Below are 21,634 nucleotides of genomic sequence, written 5' to 3' on the forward strand. Positions count from 1 at the left end.
AAGTTACTACCTGTCTGAAGCCTACCCAGACTCACAAGGAAATTCAGGACTTTCTCCTTTGTTTCTAACTACTGTCTTAAAGCATTATAGCATTTATCACACTATTTTGTAATGACTGCTTCTAGCCCTTGGGGGTAGCATAAAGATCTGGCACACATTGAGTAAATGTGAATGCCGTATCAAGTAAGCAATGGAGCATATGAAAAAAAATCTCCATATAATTTAATGGTAGTATATGTGGGTTTTTTTCTTAAATATCTTTCATTTAAAGATAAAGGTTTGACGTGAAAAATAGCCAATACTAACAAAGCCATGATATAATTGTGTTTATGTTGACATGATCAGATTTTATCAATATGCTAACAGTGCATTCTGCTTATTAGGAGGATTACTGATATAGTTACATAAAAGTTTTGAACAGCTATTACCTAACAGCCACAGTATTAAGTGCTAGCTAGGGTTAGAGGAATAAAGTAAAGTAGTTGACCTGAAGGAAATACCAATTGAGTGAAAGAGGCTTTCTAATTCTCAGAAGTCTTTGAACTTATTAGAAATACATTCTATGTGTATTATTTCTTATTTCTATTGAATAATGCTGATACTGAAAAAAATAAAGTTAATGTGACATTCAGAAACCCTGTTTTTCCTCCTCAGAGGAGGTACTACAATTCTTTGTCCAACTTTGCTCAAACTTAAGAACATGGACTAAAAATATGTATTCATGAAATGCCAATGTACATGACATTTTAGTGTGCTGGCTAGTCATGTCTGAGAGAGAGAGAAGGGAGACAGGAGGAGGATGAAGAGGAAGAGGAGAAGGAAAAGGAAAAAAAAAGAAAAGAAGGTAGAGCTAAGTTAGGAAAAGGAAAATAATAAGAACAGGATTAAAGGAGAGTTGGAAACAGAAAAGGAAAGACAAAGGGAGTGAGGAAACAAAGGTAGTAGAGAGGGGAAGTCTGACAGACAAAGGAAACAAATGCAGATACAAAAGGCAAGAGGATATCAAAAGCAACAGTTAAAATAGTTGATTCCCGGATTTCTGAGGATTAAGAAAAGGGGGGCATGTGTGATATATTCCGAGAATAGTTACATTTTGTAAAAAGCTTTTTCGAATTATTTAACTCTTTAAATTATGTGAATGTATAGCTTGGATTAAAATAAAGTAAAATCCTCACTTGACCCTTAACTTTTCCATTCACCGACCCTTCCTCTGCTCCCTTCCATGATAATATCTCTTAAAATAGGTTTTTGTAAGCACTCTTACCTCACCTCCCTGCCACCCCCCCGAAACAAATTCTTTTCTCAAACCACTCCGATAAGTTTTTAGTACCTACCACTGTACTGAATTGGCTCTTGTCACAGTCAATAATGACCTGCATTTTGCCAGAGCCAGTATTTCACTGCAATTATCTTATTTGACTTCTCAGTAGCATTTGACACAATTGACCACTGACTTTATTCTTAAAACACTTCTTCTAAGTCCACAGTGACATAACATTTAACTGTTGTTGTCATTGTTGTTGTTAATTTTTTTCGGTCTCTCTGCTTCCCTAATGGCTCCTTTATGACTTTTCCTCCTTTTACAGATTTTTAGTGCTGAAGGACTCCCACTTTGGGACATTGGTCCCAGTCTTTTCTTTTTCTACTTTTTCTTCCAAGATGATCTTTCCAGTCCTATGACTTAAATGTCAGTATATTCTAAGGACAGTAATGTTTATATTTCTAGACCAGACCTCTCCTAAGTTCAAGGCTTTTAAGTTCCACTGACCATTCAACATTTCTACTCTCGGTTTAGTGGACGCATATTAACTAACAAGGTCAAAACAGAACAAAAAATTCTCATCTTTTCTCAATCTGTTCTTGCTCAAATTCACTCTTTCCAAACTTTCCCTACCCCAAGTATTGGCATAGTTATCTACTCTATTGGTCAGACCAAAATATGAGTCATATTTCCTCATATTTCACACTGATTCCTACTGGATAGCCTGTTACCTCTCTTCTGCCAAAGTATATTCCAAATCCAAACATTTCTCATTATTTCCACTTCTCACTGCATTTCCATAATGCTCTTGTCTGGGATTCTGAAATAGCCTCTTAACTAGAATCCTTTACTTCATTCTTGCTTAAAAACCATTTTCCCTCTACATAGAAACCAGAATTATCTTTCTAAAATGTAAATAAGATCATGCCATTTCATGCATAGAAGCTTCCAATGGATTTCCATTGAGATCAAACTTACCTTCACTTACCTAGTTTATGTATTTCTCTATAATTTGGCCCCTACCTGACTCTCCAAACTGATTCTTACTTTTTATTTACTATGCTCATTTCATATTGACTGTCTTAGTTTGTTTGGGATGCTATTATTACAGAATACCATAGACTGGATGGCTGCTCTACCCAGTCTCAGAAATTTATTTCTCACACTTCTGGAGGTTGAGAAGTCCAAGTTCAAGGTGCTGGCAGATTTGGTGTCTAATAAGGACCCACTTTCTTGTTCATAGATGGCTGTCTTCTCACTGTGTCCTTACAGGGCAGAAGAGGCAAGGGAGCTCCCTGATATCTCTTTAGTAAGAGCACTAACCCCTTCTTGAAGGCTCTGTCCTCATGACTAATCACCTCTCAAAGGCTCCACCTTCAAAGACTATCACATTGGGGATCAGAGTTAAACACATGAATGGGAGGGGCAGGGGTACACAATCATTCAGTCTATGGCATTGCTTTTTTTCTACCTTTCAAATATTCAAGCTGATTCCCATTACTATGCCAAGGCTGTTGATTCTGCTTTGAAACTTTTTCCAGCAGATGTTTACATGGCTTTCTGTCTCTTTATTCAAGTCTCAAATGATGCTTCCTCAGAGAAGAGTTCCATGACCACTCAAGCCAGAACAAATCTCTTTCTCTCCTCCCTGCCCACAGTATGTTCTCTATATTATTTTCCTCCTAGAAACAAAGAATTTGATTTCTTATATATGTTTTTCAATATAGTTTTCATATGTGCCTTATATTTTTAAGAACATTTTCTCCTCCCATCAAGATATAAAGTTGTTCCTTCCATATATTAGTGTCTAAAACAGTATCTGGCACCACTAGATGCTTCTTTAAAAAAAAAACGTTATTTAGTGAATAAACGAATTTGTTATTTTAATTCTACTACATGAAGGGAGAATTCAAAAGTCCTTAAGATGGCTTGAATAAGTGTATAACTCTCCCAATGCATCTGCTTTTAGTCCCTCTTAAATATCCTGAACTCACACTTCCAAACAACTTGTAGGCTATCGAGGTAGCATACTGACTCATTCATAGCTCTTTACATCTTACATGGTTTTATTCCCTTTACCTAGGATTCTTGCCCCTTCTCTCCATGAAGAATTCCAGTCTGCATCCACAAAAGGTATTTCCTCCTTCCTTACCCTACCACTAGATTTAGTCTTCCTCTGTTGGCACTTTTAGCATGCTTTGCATATTCCTAGTATCCAACATTTGTTACATTATTTTGTCACTTTTTGCTTCATTTGCTTCATGAAATCTTGAAGGACTGTGAAATCTTGGAGGATGGGGATTTTTATCTTGTTTATATTTGTATACCTAGTACTTGTAACTGAGAGAGAATCAATCTTCTTGCACAGAATCTATACCAACATGGAAACATAATTCAATATGTTTTTTGAGTTACTAAATGGAAATTATGATTTCTATAATGCTAGTGAACAACTCAGATTTTACTGAAGATTAAGTGGGAAAGTAGAGGTTACATAATATTAGTATGTATCAATTTTTCTCCAAAAATCTTCACTAGCCATCTCTTCCCAGAGTACCTTCTTAGTTAACCTTTCTTAACCTTTTCCCTAATCTCTCTCCAAACCTTCCTGTCTCCAACCTTCTATGCTATTGATATGTCTCTTTTTTTTTATAATAGTGAACAATTTAGCTCGAAGTTTTCTTCTTTACTACTATATCCTAATATTCACTATGCCACCTCAGCATCTTTTAAATCTATGTGTTTTAAATAAAGAGCAGATTACCCTTACTACAAGGATTTTCTTTTTTAAAAATATTTTCCCTCCACTTCTAATAGATAATAAAAGTGCTTGTTCAAAGTATGAATGATTGGGGCACCTGGGTGGCTCAATGGGTCAAGCAGCTCACTCTTTATTTTGGCTCAGATCATGATCTCAGGGTCTTGAGATGAAGCCCCTCATCAGGCTCTGTGCTGGGTGTGGATCCTGCTTATGATTCTCTCGCTCTCCTTCTCCCTCTACCCCTCCCCGCCTGTTCATGTGCATGCATGTACTCTCTATCTCAAAAAATAATATAATAAAATAAATAAAGCACGAGTGATGTTCATGTGCATGCATGTACTTTCTATCTCAAAAAATAATATAATAAAATAAATAAAGCACGAGTGATTATATATTCATTTTCATGTTGCCCTTATTGGATTTCTTCAACTCTCAAGCTTCCTTGATCTTCTAGTGTTAATGGCTGCTGCCAACTAGAAGCATCCTTGGTGAATATTTGTGTTTGTTGGGATATAGTATACATTGAATGAAAAAATATAACAGTGGCCTAAATGAGACAGAAACATCTTTCCCTCTCAGGTAATTAAATGCAAATAGAGACTAAAGGCTGCTTTGACAGGAATGCTTCATGAAGTTTTCTAGGGATTTATCATTTACTATAATGTTGCTTTGTAATAGAAAATAGCCTTTATCTTATATGATCCCAAATGTATCATCATCACACTCACATTCCAGGCAATGGAATGGAAAGAATGGAACAAGAAATGCATATCCCTTCCCTTATATAGTAAAGTACAGTTTCTCACATTACTTTTGCAAACATCTCATTGGTCAGGATGTAACCATCACTCTACACTTAGCTGGAAGAGAGGCTGGGAGATATAGACTTTATTTTAGTCAGCCATTGGTCTAGTTACTGTATACTTAAAAATGATTACGATAGTACATGTTATCTGTATTTTGCCAAAGTAGAAAAATTGAATTAGGAAAAGTCTTTGCCTAAGGCCATGTCACAGAGATTTTACCTGTGTTTTCTTCTAGCAATTGTACAGTTTTAGGTTTTATATTTAAGTCTATGATACATTTTGAGTTAATTTTTTTCATATGATGACATATATAGAGCAATTTTTTGGTTTATGGCTATCTAATTGTTCTAACATCATTTGCTGAAATGCTTATATTGTTTTTATGTATAGATTTTATTTTAGCTTTTTGGTTCAATTAAACATATCAATCTCTAAAAAATCATTCTCATGGCCCCTGAGTGGCTTAGTTGGTTGAGCGTCCAACTCTTAATCTTGGCTCAGGTTTGTGAGATTGAGCCCCACATCTGGCTGTGCACTAACAGTGTGGAGCCTGCTTGGGATTCTCTCTCTCTCTCAAAATAAATAAATAAACTTAAAAAATTATCACTCTCTATTAAAATATATGTATGAAAATATTTTTCTCTATGGTCATATTTAAAAAAATGTGTACAAGTATGGTCACTTTTATGGTATTTCACGTTAAAAAGTGTAGAGTATTATATGCCTACATGCTGATAGTTGTTACCTCTAGATTGTGAGGTTGTAAGATGATTTATATTTTCTTCTTTTTGCTTATATTAACGTATTTGCTTTCTAAAAAAAGGGCAGAGTTAAATTGAGAAATAACAAATTTTAGTAAAATATTAAAAGTATGTTTTGACTATCTGTGTCAATTCATAGTCATCTGTGACTATTCATAGAATAAAATTAAAAAATGAGAAAAAATAAATAAATATTGGGGATTCATGTACTATAATAGAGAAGGGAAGATTGGACACTTGCTGGGGACAACTGGTATTTTTTTTGCCACACTTTCCTGCTTCTTCAAAATATATCCATTCTGATAGAGAAATGGTAAAAAAACTATGAACAATTTATAGAAGTTATAAAAATAGCCCTCAGACATATAAAGAGATGTTCAACTTTATTCATAATAGGAGACATTAAAATTTAAACAAATGAGATGACATGAGTGAAGATAGTGAAGTAGGTATGCTTCCACAGAAACACACAAAGGAAATATGAGTGAAAATGGTAAGAATCAATATTAATAGAACTCTAGAAAAATAGGCAAAGGTCTACAGCAACTAAGAAAATACCAAATCAAGAAAGAAGCAACCCAAAAAATAGTAGGACAGCTTTAGTCATGCACACTTCTCCATGCACCACTTAGTCCCTCTTTAGCTCCACTGTGGTTTTAAAGATGACAGCTCATGTTTCCAACATGGAACCCTGATTCCTGATTCCAGAAAGAGCATACCAGGCCCTGTTCTCAAAGAAATTGTGTCTCTCTGTCTGACCTGAGAGTTGCCTGAAGAACTGTTGCAAGATGCTGGTCTTTGTTTTTCCTCAGCAGAACTTCCTCATGACAGAAAAGTGGCTACACGGATGACATTTCTCAAAAACACTGAAAATTAACCTGCTTCCATCTGGAGCAAAAAAGGAAAGCTGTAAAGATACATGTATATGTATATATATTTTGAGAATTACAGAATTGAAAGTTTCTGTGTAAATGGAGGGATTTAGAAAGCCATGCACATGCCCACAGCAGAAATCATGCTCAAAAAAATCCTTGAGAAGACCTTAAGCTTTCATCTCTGCCTGATCTTTGATAAGGAATATAATCTTTACAAAAGTAGTATAGAGAAGTCACTAAACAAAGAGCTATAACCCATTAAATGAACAGAAACAAATCATGAGGAGATATGATTTCTAGAGTTATTACATTATAATATTTCAAAATGTTCAGTTTTCATCAAAAAAAAAATATGAAGCATGCAAAGAAATAAGAAAGTATGATTCAATCACAGGAGAATTTAACAGAAACTGTCCGTGAGGGAGCAGAGACACTGAAATTGCTAGATAAAGTCAAAGAGCTAAAGGAACCATGCCCAAAGAATTAAAGGGAACCCTGAGAAAGATGCTTTAACAAATAGAGAATATCAATAAGGAGACAGAAATTATAAAAACAGAAAGAAACAGAAATTCTAGAGCTAACAAGTCCAATAACTGAAACCAGAAAGTCACTTGAGGATGTTTTTCAATGGCATATTTGAGCAGACAGAATAGAGTCAGCAAACTTAAAGGCTGAAATTATACATTCGAAGAAGCAGAAAGAAAAAAGGATGAAGAAAAATTAGCAGAGCTTAGAGGTCTGTGAAACACTGCCAGATGTACCAACATGTACATAATGCAAGTCCCAGGAAGAGAGAAAAGAGAGAAAAAGAGGAAGAAAGAATATTTGGAAAAAATAATGGCCTAAAACTAACCATTTTTGATAGAGGACATGAATCTAAAGATCTTTCCAAGAAGGATAAACACAAGGAGATCCACACCAAGACAATCAAACCGTTGAAAGACTAAAGCAAAGAGAGAATCTTGGAAGCAGCTAGAGAAAAACAATTTATTAGATACAAGGAATCCTCAATAAGATTGATAAACAATCAACAGAAACCATAGAAATCAGAAAGCAATGGAATAAAATAAAGTAGTGAAAGAAAAAAAATGTCAACCAAAAATTACATATCTGGCAAACTATTCTTATTCTTCCAAAATAAAGGAGAAATCAAGACATTCCCAGAGAAACAAAAGCTGGTAGACTTGCATACAGGACATACTAACGGAAGTACTTCAGGTGGAAATAAAAGCACACTGGAGAATCACATAAAGTCTATGAAGAATAAAGAACACTGTATAGGTAACTACATAGGTAAATACAAAGTCAGTATTACTGTGTTTTTGGTCTGTAACCCTTACCTCCTTCCCTCTGTGATTTAAAAGACGAACTCTTAAAACATTAATTAAAAATCTATGTTAATGGGCAACATTGTATACAGATGTAATTTGTGACAACAATATAAAGAGGGAGGGTCAGAGCTGTATAGGAGCAAAGATTTTGTATACTATTGAAGTTGAGGTGGTGTTAGTACCTTATTGTACCAATAAATTGTTACAAGTTTAAGAGGTTAATTGTGATCCCCAGGGAAACCACTAAGAAAATAATTTAAAGAAATACAGAAAACGAAATGAGAACAGAAGAAAAATTGGACACTGTAAAGAACCAAATAATTGCAAATAAGGCAGTAATGAAGGACACAAGGAACAACAAAGACATACACAAAGCAAGGAGCAAAATGACAGAAATTCTTCCTTATCACCAATTACATTTAAATGGATTAAATTTTCCAATTCAAAGGCAGAAATTGGCAAAATAGATTCTTTAAAAAAATTATCCACTTATATGCTGTCTACTAGAGATTCACTTGAAAGAAGTTAAATGGCATATGTTTTACAACAAAGAGGGGGCACCTGGATGTCTCCGTCGGTTAAGCATCTGACTTTGGCTCAGGCCATGATCTGTGGTTCATGAGTTTGAGCCCTGCATTGGGCTCTGTGCTGACAGCTCAGAGCCCAGAACCTGCTTCAGATCTGTGTCTCCCTCTCTCTCAGCCCCTCCCCTGCTTGCACTCTGTCTCTGTCTCTGTCTCTGTCTCTGTCAAAAATAAAAATAAAAAAAAAAAAATTAAAAATGTACAATAAAGAGATTTAAGAGACACCATGAAACAAAAATCAATGTAAGACATTTGTTTAGATTTCAATTCCAAGAAAGCAACTGTATAAATATATTTTAAAATAACTGAAAGAAATTTGATTATGATATTACAAGATACTATGGAATATCATCTCTTTTATTGGTCATGATAACTATAGCTTTGGGAATTCATAATGAAGCTATTGGGGGGAAATTACAAGATATTTATGGATTGATTTAAAATACTTTGTAATAAAGAACATAATGAAGATGGAGAAGGTAAATATGACAAAATCCTGATAATTCTCCTTTATGAGTAATGGGTATATGGGGTCATTTTACTATGATTTTTACTTTGTAATATGTTTTAAATTTTTCATAATAAAAATTAATTTAAAACACCCAGAGTTTGATTATTTCTGACCATTTCTACTGGTTTTTCTCAGATATAAATCATCATTGTCTCTTACTAGGATTATTGCCACAGTCTATAATATTGTGCTCCTGGATCTACTAGTGTATACTTAAGTACACAATGGGCAAAGTAATCCTTTGCAACAGAAGTAAAAATGGGTCCAATCTTTGCTTATAATTGTGCCCTGACTCTCCTTGTCCCTTAGAGTAAAAGTCAAAATTCTTGCAGTATCCGAAAAGCCCTTCTGTGACCTTGCTCCACACCAAGTCTCTGACCCCACTTACACTGCACTTCCCTCACTTGGCTCCAGTCACACTAGTCTTCCTCCAAAGATGCTCCCACCTTAGGACCTCTGCTTTAGCTGCTTCTTCTTCCTGGCATCCACATAGCTAACTTCCTCACCTCCTTCAAGGTTTTGTTCAAATGGCACTTTCTTAATGAGGTTCTCTGTAACCTTCCTTATCCTGTCACAACTAAAACTATAACCTACCCCTTCCCACCTCAAACACTCTCTGCTTATTCATTCTTCTCTATTTTTCTTCATAGCATTTATTACTTTTTAATATACATTTTTTCTAATTTATTTCAGTTTATAATTATCTGTCTCTGCTGAAAGGTAAGCTCTATCGGGGCAGGGAGATTTGTCTATTTGCTTGCTAGTTTGTTTAGTGCCCAATCTCAAGTACCTAAAATAGTACTTGAAGCATCACAGGCAATCAGTAAATGTTTCTTGATAGTAAAGGAATGAATTTTCAAACTAGTGGTAAAACTGGGGCACCTGGGTGGCTCAGTTGGTTAAGTGTTTGACTCTTAGTTTTGGCTCAGGTCACGATCTCATGGTTTATAAGATTGAGCCCCACTTCTGGCTCTGAGCTGATAGCTCTGAGCCTGCTTGGGATTCTCTCTCCCTCCTTCTCTGCCCCTCCCCCATTAGTGCTCTCTCTCAAAATAAATAAACTTTAAAATAATAATAATAATGTTAGTAAACTAGCAGTAAAATTACATTTGAAAGCATTAACTATGAGAGTGTCTAAATAATCTACACTACCATAAAAATTAAGTGAACATTGATTTCAATAAAATACAGAATTATGAGTTCGTTGTTAGTTTACAAAGTCTTGATTGGTTTGTCTACCATTTAGACCAATTTGGTACCCTCCAGCTAAAAGAGCACATGCATTCTAATTACTGCTGTGTTTTGGTTTAGTTTTGAGTGAAACAATGAAAAGCAGAACTTTTGCATTTATTGAAACATGTCACTTTTTCTTTTGTATATGTTCAAGGGATGGTAATTAACAAAGAAAGTAAATTTTTGAGAGTTAATTATTGTGATATGTGCTCCAGGATATATCAGAAATTATAAATTGTTATTAGAATTGATAAAAATCAACTTTATACCTCATCTCTTCCAAAAGAAAAAAAAAACTAGATGGATAAAAGTCTATTTGAAAGCTGTGTTCAATCCTCATATCTTCTCAGTGTGATACCACACCTCTTTCTTGTTAAGAAGAATCCACCTGCAGTCAGTAATAAATGAAAGAAAAAAGAAGAGTGATCTTTGAAATTGGAAACAAAATTCAAAGAGTGGAAAAGGAGAAATATGTACTGTGCATACCCATTTGCATAACAAATTAAAAAACATTGCATAAGTAAAAAGCTGGCAGGCAATTTCCCTTCATTTCTTTGACAAGTTGTGATATTTTGAGGAGAGTGAGAAAGAAGAGGACCAAAATGATGTTTATTTGTTTTGATTACCAAATAATTCAGTAAATTATAAAATAATAAAATGGAAAATTCAGGAAAATATAGATACTTGATTTTAGCAAGCACTTTGACTCTCTGCTGCAATATCTTTATGAAGAAAATAGAGAAACGTGGGTGAAATACAAGTACACAATTGAGTACATACATTTTAACTGGTTAGATAAATATGCCTAAACATTGTTGATTAATGTATTAATGAAAGCTTTAATTACACAAAAGACTCTGGTTTTTGATGTATTAACTCAGAAGAATAATAATGCCTGACAGTGTATAGATAGCATTTGATAGTTCACAGAGCTTTCAGGTAAAATCTCATTTTATCCTAATCATAGCCTTATGCTGAAGGCTGGGACAATGTAATTATCTTTATTTAACTAGATATGGAAAATGATTTTTAAAAGGGTAAGAACATATGGGAATACTTACACTTATTAATATTTCAAATGATAACAAACCTAAAAGGAATAACTAACATGTTGATTAAAATAATACAGGTTCAAAAACATCCCCAGAGTATAGATGCATAGGACAAATCTAACAAAAGAAAATTAAATTAAAATAACTACAAATGTATGTAATAAACTGAAGTTTTCTCTTTTGAACATTATCTCAGTCTATAATTATATATTTATTGCTGTGATTATTTGACTGTCTGATTGTTTTTTAAGACTCTATGGCCATTGTGATCAAACTGTGCTCAGCAATCCATCTCCAGCACCTGGGGTAGTACTTGGCACTAGTAGTTATGTGTCAAAAAACTAAACAAATTCAGCACAAAGGTTATAAAAAACATCAAATATAAATTTCACAACTCAAGAGACCTATCTTGAGAACTTTATATTAGAAAATAAAATAAAGTGTTAGTTGACAGAACAAAGAAAACATTTAAGAAAAAATCTATTGTAGCCTTAGCCTATGCTACTGTGAATAATTTTAAGTTCATTCATATAATCATGGTAATGGCCAAATAGATTGTGTGCAGAAAAGCATATTGGAAATTACTGAAAAAAAACTCTAGACATACCCGAACATGTCTTACAGTAAAAAAAATTTTGTTAAACATTTGCAGGAAGGTAATGTGTAAGAAACAGATTTATAATGGATAGTTCCAAGGTAAAACTAAGGTCAATGAATGGATGTCCTATAGAAGCAGGTTTATTTTCTATGAAAGTAAAAATTTTATAAGACATAAAAATAGAACTCAACACTATAGGGAACAGTCTTGTGAAATAAGGGAATCTGTATTACTGGAAGTATATAAGCAGATTGGAATAAACTTGCCAAAGTCATGACAGAGAACATTTACTTCCTTGATGAAAATTTATTAGATTCCATTTCATTATAACATATCCTTAGTTAATTTGGTTATAATGTTCTTGCGTATAAAATTAGTGCCTTGGGGCACCTGGTTAAGTGGTTAAGCATCTGACTTTGGTTTAGGTCATGATCTCACAGTCTGTGAGTTTGAGCCCCATGTCAGGCTCTATGCTGATAGCTGGGAGCCTGAAGCCTGCTTTGGATTCTGTGTGTCTCTCTCTCTCTGCCCCTCCCCCACTCACAATCTGTCTCCTTCTCTCTCAAAAATAAATAAACATTAAAAAAAAATTTTAATTAGTACCTTGCACTGAAGAAAACATGCACTATACATATTTTTGACACTTTACCTGATTTTTAGCACAATGCATTATATTTAAACTCTAGCCTTTATAACAAATAAGATATGATTTAGTTTTTGTTATTATTGTAAACTTTAAAAATATTCAAGTTGTACACAAAAAAAGGAATTATATCAGCTATTTATTAAGTTAATTAAAAAATTGTTTAGAATGTGTACGCATGATATTGTGTAAGGCTAATACTGGATAAAATAGGTTTCAGATGAAAGCAAAGAAAAATTTCTCATTCTTCAAGAGGATCCTCTTCCCTACTTTTAGAAATTTGTAAAAGGAATTTTGTGGTTTTAAGAGCTAAGGTTATGTCTGTTAGATTTGAGCATTTGGATGCCTGAAGTGGGGCAGTGACTCAATACCAATAATGCTAGCTTTTGCTTTGCTCTTCAGAGTCACACTTTGCAAGTCCATCCATTGAGAAATTCTTTCTAAAGTATAGCTAAAAGGCTAAATGTTTACTGCTATGCTGAGTGCACTAATTTCCACTACCTTCTAGTGGCTTCCTGTGGTAATCACCTGTGCACAACCACCGGTAGAAGAGCAGCACTGTGTTTATATATAGATAAAATAGGCTATATATACATGCTTTTCCATTTTTCTCTACAAAAAAAAAGTGGGTTTTTTTTTTTTTGTTTTTTTTCTACTCCTGATGTTCAATGCATTTGGAACATGTGCTGTTCTATAAATTTAAAGCAAGGTTAAAAAGAAAATTAAACAAGATTCATCTGGCAGCACTACAAGTTAGTATCATACCTGGCACATAGTTTCCAAAGCAAAGTGACTCTATAAGAAAGAACTGCTTGATAAGCAGGAGAACTAAAAAAAGATGAGCAGGTGACAGTGTATTGAAAATTAGATGAAAGCCTTCAATGTGATATTGCAGGAAGAAATGGACAAGTAATGAGATGAGACAGAGCAAAGGGAAAAAAGACAGAATAAAGGGGGTGGGGGGGGGAATCCTGTGTGAGGTCGATAACAGTGCCAAATAGCTTCCCAAGAAGTTTCCACTACTAATCAAATCTCAAAGTAGCGTAGGAAATCAGACTGAGAATATAAAGTGGTGGCAAAAATTTATTTTAGTGACCAAAGAACAAGATGATAAAATAAAGAAACACAAACTCAGAGCTAGGTGACTTTGAACATGATAGTTTTGTTAACATTTTTCTCATTAACAAATAATATTAATTGTAATATTTTTAATTTATGAAAATTTTTTTATAAATTCTTGAAAACCAGAGCCAATAAAAAAATAATATGATTTAATCTTTGTAGGTATATTGGAAAACTAAGACTTATAGTTGAACCTCTGATGAGACTGCAGCCCCTACTAATACTTAGATTGCAGCTTGTTAGGGGGCCTGAGCAGAGGACCCATTTGAGCTATGCCCAGACTCCTGCCTGTGGTAACTGTAAAATAATAAATGTGTGATTTCTTAAAGCTTTTAAGTCTGTGGTAATTTGTTACACAGCTGTGGAAATCTAGTACAGGCATTCATGCTTAAATTAGAAAATGCTACTTAAAATTAGAGAGATATTTATCTAATACAGTATTGAATTGAAATGAATGATGTCAGAAAACTGCTTGCTCTCATATCTGCTCACCTGTAATTAACTTTAAAATCTAAGCTCTTTCCCAGGGTACATCTTTCATTTCCATCTCTACTTAAGTTGGGGCTGAAGCCTCTCCTCTCTGCATATTAAAACCTTGCTTTAACTTTGGGAAAAAATCAGTAAAATGACTGAGTCCATTTACGTTAAAAATGTATAGAAGTTGTTTATAAGAGTCATAATCAGAAAGTAATTTAGTAGAATCTCAAGTTTTTTCTTTGTTCTAAGTATTACCTAAATCTGCTTTAAAAATGTTCTGTCAGTAAAGTCCATATATGAAAAACCCACAGCTAATTTTACACTCAATTGTGAAAAACTGAAAGATTTTCCTCTAAGATCAGGAACAAGGTAAGGATAACCACTTTTGACACTTCCTTTCAATGTAGTACTAGAAGTCCTAGCCGGATCAATTAGGCAAGAGAAAGAAATAGGGGGCATCAAAGTTGGAAAGGAAGAAATAAAGTTGTCCCTGTCTGCAGATGACACAATCTTATGCATAGAAAACCTAAAGACTGTATAAAAAATTGTAAGAACTAGTAAACTAATTCAGTAAAGTTGCAGGATACAAAATTAACACACAAAAATCAGCTGTATTTCTACATATAATCTGATTTCAAATCAATGATCTGAAAATGAAAGTAGGAAAACTATATAATTTATAAAGCACCAAAAATAATAAAATACTCTAGAATAAACTAAAGAGGTGAAAGACTTATACAGTGAAAACTAAAACACTGATGAAAGAAATTGAAGACAAGTGCAAATAGAAAGACATCCTGAATTCGTGGATTATAAGACTTATTATTGTTAAACATGTCCATAATAATGCAATCCCTACCAAAACCTCAATGGAATTTTTTTGTTTTTACTGAAATAGAAAAAACAATTCCAGGGGAGCCTGGGTGGCTCAGTCAGTTGAGCGTCCAGCTTCAGCTCTGGTCATGATCTCATAGTCTGTGAGTTGGAGCCCTGCACCAGGTTCTGTGCTGACAGCTCAGAGCCTGGAGCCTGCTTCGGTTTCTGTGTCTCCCTCTCTTTCTGCCTCTCCCGCACTTGCTCTCTCTCTCTCTCTCAAAATGAATAAACATTAAAAAAAAGTTTTTAAAGAAAAAACAATTCTAAAATTCATATGGAAGCACAGGGGTGTCTGGGTGGCTTAATCCGATAAGCTTCCTACTCTCAACCTCAGCTCAAGTCATGGTCTCATGTTTCATGAGATTGAGCTCCACATTGGGATTTGCGTTGTCAGCACAGAGCCTGCTTGGGATTCTCTCTCTCCCTCTATCTCTGCCCCTCCCCTGCTCATGTTCTCTCTCTCTCTCTCTCTCTCAAAATTAAAAAATAAAATAAAATAAAATTCATATGGAAGCACAAAAGACTTTTAATAGCAAAAATATTTTGAAGAAGAAGAACAAAGCTTGAGGCATCACACTTCTTAGTTTCAAACTATATCAAAAAGCTACACTAACAAGTAGTATGGTGCTTGCATAGAGAGAGACATATAAACCAGTGGAATAGAAATCAATCCATGAGTGTAAGATCAACTGATCTTGACAAGAGTGCCAAAATACACAGTAGGTAAAGGATAGTATTTTCAGCAAAAATAGTACTGGGAAAATTGGATATTCACATGCAAAAGTATGATATTTGACCCTTATCTTACACTCTACAGAAAAATTAACTCAAAATTGATTAAAGATTTAAATGTAAAATTTGAAGCTGTCAAATTCCTAGAAGAAAACACAGGCAAAAATTTCATGACATTGGTCTTTACAATGACTTCATAAATATGACACCATAAGCACAAACAACAAATCAAAAATAGAAAAGTGAGACTACGTCAAACTAAAACGCTTCTGCACAGTCCTCACTGAGCTGATAGTAAGCTGAATGAGAGGTGCTCCATTGATTCTAGGTTTCTTAATTGCTTTAGACAAGGTCAGAGAAATATTATACAGCGCCTTGATAAAGAGAGCTGCTGTCAGTCCCATACAAGGGACCTCCTATGCTGAATTAGAATTAGATCAGTCTGTCATTCTTTCCCCAACTTGATCCTAAGGAATATTTTTTTGGCAGGAAGGGAATATACAGAAATCTCAGTACCTTCCTCACTAAAAACATAGAAACAAACTACCACCACCACCAACAAACAACAACAAGAAACAAAAACAAAAACAAATGAACAAAAAACACTCTTGCACAACAAAGGAAACAATCAACAAAGTGGAAAGGCAACCTACAGCCCTAATTTTTGCTTACTGCTCCTGCTGCTGCTGCTGCTGCAGACAATATTGTATCCAATCCTCAGGACAATTTATTGCAATGCAGGATCAAAAAGTTCCCAGAAATTAGTCACCCAAAATTTTGAGAAACTCAAATCCTAATTTAAAAAGCCATGTTTGTCATCCTCTTTGAGTCCACCTTTCTACTAGAAGCTACCTGAGTTGAATTTTTAGTCTGTTCAAACTGGAGAGAAACAGCATGGACTGTTCTGGGCAAGGCTATCCTGATAGTCATCTTTTGTTATCCCTGTCCTACAGCATCAATACCAGAGAAACAGGAAATAGCAGTTTCTGAGGAAATGCATTCTACATTGGGCCTAATAGAGTACAAAGAAAAATTTCAAACTGAGCCTAATATACTTTTAATATCCCGAAGTGTTGTATAGTCTTAGGAAGTATATGAAATAATGCAGTTTCCATTCACATAGAAAAATCTTTTCACTTGGACCGCAATTGTGTTTACTTTTCTGCAAAAGTAAGTTTTTTGTTTGTTTTCCTCCCTGTGTGGGATTTCAACAGGAAGTTGTCCCAGCAGTGGTTAACTGTGGAGAGGGTAGGGCTAAGAGCTGGCCTACCACATGCAAGGCTGGGTTCCATATCCTGGATCTGGCAAGACCCTGATAGGCCCACAGGTTCATTTCTCCAGTTTGGTGAGGACCCAGGAACAGGCCTGGCTGGTCAGCTTTAGTGTCCCATGACCACACAAACCAAGGTCTGCAAGCCACTCTTCAGAAGCAAAAGAAATACAAAATCCAATTGAACTGAGTGGGAGCTGTAGACCTCTATGAGTAGATGTAGATAAATCCAGGGACATGGATAAAACATAGCTAATTTGTAAACATGGTAGATTTGGAAGGTTAACCCTCTAAATTTGAGGAATAATATAATACTTCCTTAGTGGGAGAGGAAGACAAATAATTTTTCAATCCCAGAAAGATTTAAAATTGAATATAGAACTACTTAAGAGATTAAAATTCATAGCATTAATATTCTTTAAAAGAATGGGTGCATATTTACTATTGGTGCCATTAATGTTGAAGATATTTGGACAACTTGTATAACAGGAGTCAACTATGTGACTCCATTTTTAAATTCCTGTAATTCCAAATTAAGACACTTAATTATGCAACCATTTTAGGCTTATACTTTTTGTTGTTGACATCTAACTAGTTATTAAATAACATTTAATGTAATTCCAGTTTTCTTTTATAAATCTGACTTAATAGCTTTATGAGAAGTATTTAGCAGTTGGGAAATTGTAGTCATAAATTGAAAAATATAAGAAAATAAACTTTAATAATGTAAAATTGTGGTTTAAAATGTTTAAATTTTTATAGTCACCTGGGTGGCTGGGTCAGTTGAGCATCTGGCTCCTAGTTTCAGCTCAGGTCATGATCTTACTTCATGAGTTTGAGCCCCACATCGGGCTCCATGCTGACAGTGTTGAGCCTGCTTGGGATTCTCTGTCTCCCTCTCTCTGCCCCTCCCCCACTCATGCTATCTGTGTCTCTCTCAAAACAAATAAATAAACTTTTAAAAAGAAAAAATAATGTTTAAATATTTATAACTATGCTTATAAATGGGACTATAAATTACTGAAAGTTCCTTAAAATAATTTGAGAATCTGCGAGACCTATAATAGAATAAGATAAGTAAACTGGGCTTAAAGTGAACTTTAAGCTTAAAAGCTTAAGAATGAGCCAAGTTTTAATAATTTCAAATTTAACTAGTTGATTTTTTAAACATTAAAGTAAGCCTCTGAATACCCATTTCTATAAATAAAAACCACCTTGAGGGTAAAAAGCAATAACGAAACAAAAATCCCACAACCCCCCTTTTAATATTAAGAATAAAGTACATAGCCATCTGGAATAGAGTGAGGGTATGGATATCACTTTTCAACACTTAAGAGTTTTGAGCATGTGGTCAGAGTCTTCATATTTCTCCTTGTCCAGACCAATATAGGAATCAAAATGTGGCAAGAAATATTACTGGAATAGGTAAAGATGTTCTATGGAGATCAGATATCATAGAGTTTGATTTTGAATTTGAATGTGTACATCAAAGCCTTTAATCATTTGAGTTACCTGGTTAATATTAGCTTTTTACTTCTGTTCAAATCAATTCTCCAAAGCAACTATCTGTTTACATGTGCTTTTGCATATTAAACAAACAAAATTAATTTGAAATAACTTTGAAAAAAAATGGTTAATTTACTTGAACAATTAGTCAACCTAAATTTTGTTACCTTTCAACAATTGAAAATTTCTCTGACATTTTATAATATTTTTAGTGGATTTAGTCTCCCTGGGGGTTTGGTGGTACATTTTTAGTAGAATCCGGGTGGTGATCTCTTATGTAGTACAGTTCTAACTGATCTTCATTCATTTTTAAAATATTTTTATGTATTTTTAATTTTTCTTAGAATGAGAATAATAGGAGGAAAAGATTATTAGAGCAGAATGTGAATTTTAAAATATGCTTCCCTCCCTGGGGCACCTGGGTGGCTCAGTCGGTTGAGCGTCGGACTTCAGCTCAGGTCATGATTTTGTGGTTCGTGGGTTTGAGCCCTATGTTGGCTCTGTGCTGACAGTTCAGAGCCTGGAGCCTGCTTCAAATTCCATGTCTCACTCCCCGCCCCCCCCCCTCCACCCCACTCATGCTCTGTCTCTCTCTATCTCAAAAATAAATATAAACATTAAAAAAAATTAAATATGCTCTCCCACCTAGACTTCTTAACTATATAAAGTAAAGCCATGAATTGGTATAACATCATGTGGTATAACATTTTCTAGGACTTTAATGTTTTAATGATTGTAAAGTATATCATTTTTAAAGAAAGTAAGGAACTTTGCTCCAAGCTCAGTCTCTCCTGTGATGTATCTCAACTTCGAAGGCCATAGACTAATTAGACATACAGCTTATGCCTCCCTATGGTTTCACTTCCCTATATTACTTTTCATTCTTCAGTCAGAACTTGGTAGACATGTTCTTTTTCTGTTAAACTTTTCCTTTTGAAGAAACTGCTTTTAATTACAACATTTAAAAAAGGAAACAAAAAAAAAACCCTTATCTAACACTGATAAAGAAAAAAACCTGCAGCAGGTGGTCATAGCCACATGATAGTCAACCTCATGCAATGTGACTTTTGCCAAGGACTCTGATTGCAATCCTGCTGAACTCAACTGCAATTCTTGTGTCAGCCCTGTCCTGTAGTGCAAATCAATCATCAGGTACACTTTGAGCTCTCATGGACATTTAAGATTCCAAAGCTTGAGTCTCACATACATTTACAGAAGAAGCAGAGAGAAGCCACTCTCCAGTCCTGTACTCAATCCCAGCATGATATGCAATAATGACCTGTCAGGAAAGGAGGCTGTGTATCCTCACACTGAGAAATATCCTGAGGGACTCTTTTTATGAATGTGAAAAAAGATTCAGCAGGGCTCTAGCCAAGAACTCATGCACACAATTTCAAAAGTGCATCACAATCATTTTAAAATTTTTCAGGGGGTATCATTACCTTGGTGTATTTTCATGTGTCCTTTTTAAAAATTTTTTAAAAATGAAAAGGACAGCCTGAAATAGTCTCTTGGCTATAAAGAATAGTCATCCTTTTTTTTTAAGGATTATCATTTCTCTTTTTACTTTAGCAGGGTATTCTTTGCTTTTTAAGCATTCATTTATTCAGTTTCATTTTTGCCTATTCATAATGGGATAGATATTGAATGGTTAATATATGCGCATTAGTCGTTGTGCAGAATTTGTTACAATTAATTCAAAGGCTAAAATTATCCACATTTCATCTTTTCTTGGTAATGGGATGATCTTCAACATACTAGGACAATGAAACTTGTAGTTTTTGATACAAAGGCCACCTAGGAAAAACCTCTACCAGGAAAGTTTATGTATACTTATAAGATAAACACATGCTAGTAAATTTAGAGGATTCACAGCTTCTTTGAAGCCCCATGTTCCAGGTTGGATTAGGGTGGAAGAACCCAACTCTAAGACACCTTAGCAGGCAGGATATTTGTTAGGTAGCAATACCTGTGGAAAGGAAGATGAGGATGCAAGATTGGGCAGAGTGAGAAGCTGAGCTGATACAGAACCAAAACAGCCTTAGGCAATCACAATCATAGGGGAGCAATCATACCCAGGAGCTTGTCATGAGTTGGGCCTTCCTGTATTGATCTGTCATTAAATGTGAGTTGCCCAAGAAGCAGTGGATGAGACCACGAAGCAGCTGAGGAAATCTCTGAAAAGACTGATGACTGATGGCTAAAGCCTGTTGACGACAGCACTCCCAGAAGCTGGGGCAACAACATTACAGTGCCATCACACCCAGGTTATGAGAAACCAAGCCCTGAAATCTTCAGGTTTCTCCCTTTAATTTTAGCCACTGAAGTACTTTTCTGATATCATTTCTAAAGTCCAAGTCAAAGACCAATTAAGAACAGCAATTTGATCAATATAGTTTCTGCCTTACTTATACAATAAGATATTTTAGGTGTGGTGTACTAAGTAGGTTACACGATTTATATTTTGAACTTATTTTGAACTTTCTGGTTTTTTAACAATAATTTTATTTCAACAATTACACTTAATCCAATGAATGGTTTCAAGCAGATATTAAAATAACAAGAAAGTTGTTAGAATGAAGGAAAAGCTCACCCTACCACTGTAAAACTTGGTGAATCTGAAAGGGAATCTCTTTTGCCATATTTCATTAGTACAGTTAAATGACTGGCATGGTGCAGAAACAGAAATAAATAGAATTAAAACAGATGTCATCATCGCCCTCCTCATTGTAAAAAAAATAACTGAAATAAATTGAAAGGTAATAATAACATATATTACACTCACAAAACTCATTGAAGTAATGAAAGTAATATCTTCATTGTTAGAGATTTTTGCCTTTTATCACTTTAGGTTGTTACTGAAATATTTTAATGCCTGAATCTAATTATGCAAGGGGGGGAGTAGTATTTTCAGTATGCCATATTTAATTCTCTAAAATGTCTTTGTTCAATAAGGCCCCGAAGGGATGAATGACAGTCTGGCAGGTTTTCAATAAATAATGACGATTTATCAGTAACGAGGTTTATTTTCAAGAGATGAATAGCTAGATACAGCTATAACATTAATTTCTAAAAATTCCAAGACAAAATAACATTAGCAGAAATCATAAAGTTTGGAGGACAAACTGTTTTGGGTGGGAGGCAGAGGGTATGTATGGAAGGAGAGCAGAGATACATTTTATTTTAGATATGTTGCTTTTGAAGTAGTGTGGCACATTCAGGGAGAGATATATTA

General features: G+C 34.6%; 1 long non-coding RNA gene across 2 annotated transcripts in view; it reads left to right on the forward strand.

Moving 5' to 3' along the window:
• Positions 1-4,199, forward strand: part of LOC123598347 — an 82,019-nt gene extending 77,820 nt beyond the window's left edge. For both annotated transcript variants that reach the window (XR_006712559.1, XR_006712560.1), the window contains one exon: positions 3,345-4,199. This is a non-coding gene — a long non-coding RNA (uncharacterized LOC123598347). The remainder of the gene's footprint in view (positions 1-3,344) is intronic.
• Positions 4,200-21,634: the final 17,435 nt, after the last annotated feature.

The sequence above is a fragment of the Leopardus geoffroyi genome, chromosome C1 (assembly GCF_018350155.1).
Source record: "Leopardus geoffroyi isolate Oge1 chromosome C1, O.geoffroyi_Oge1_pat1.0, whole genome shotgun sequence".
NCBI classification, from domain to species: Eukaryota; Metazoa; Chordata; class Mammalia; order Carnivora; family Felidae; genus Leopardus; species Leopardus geoffroyi.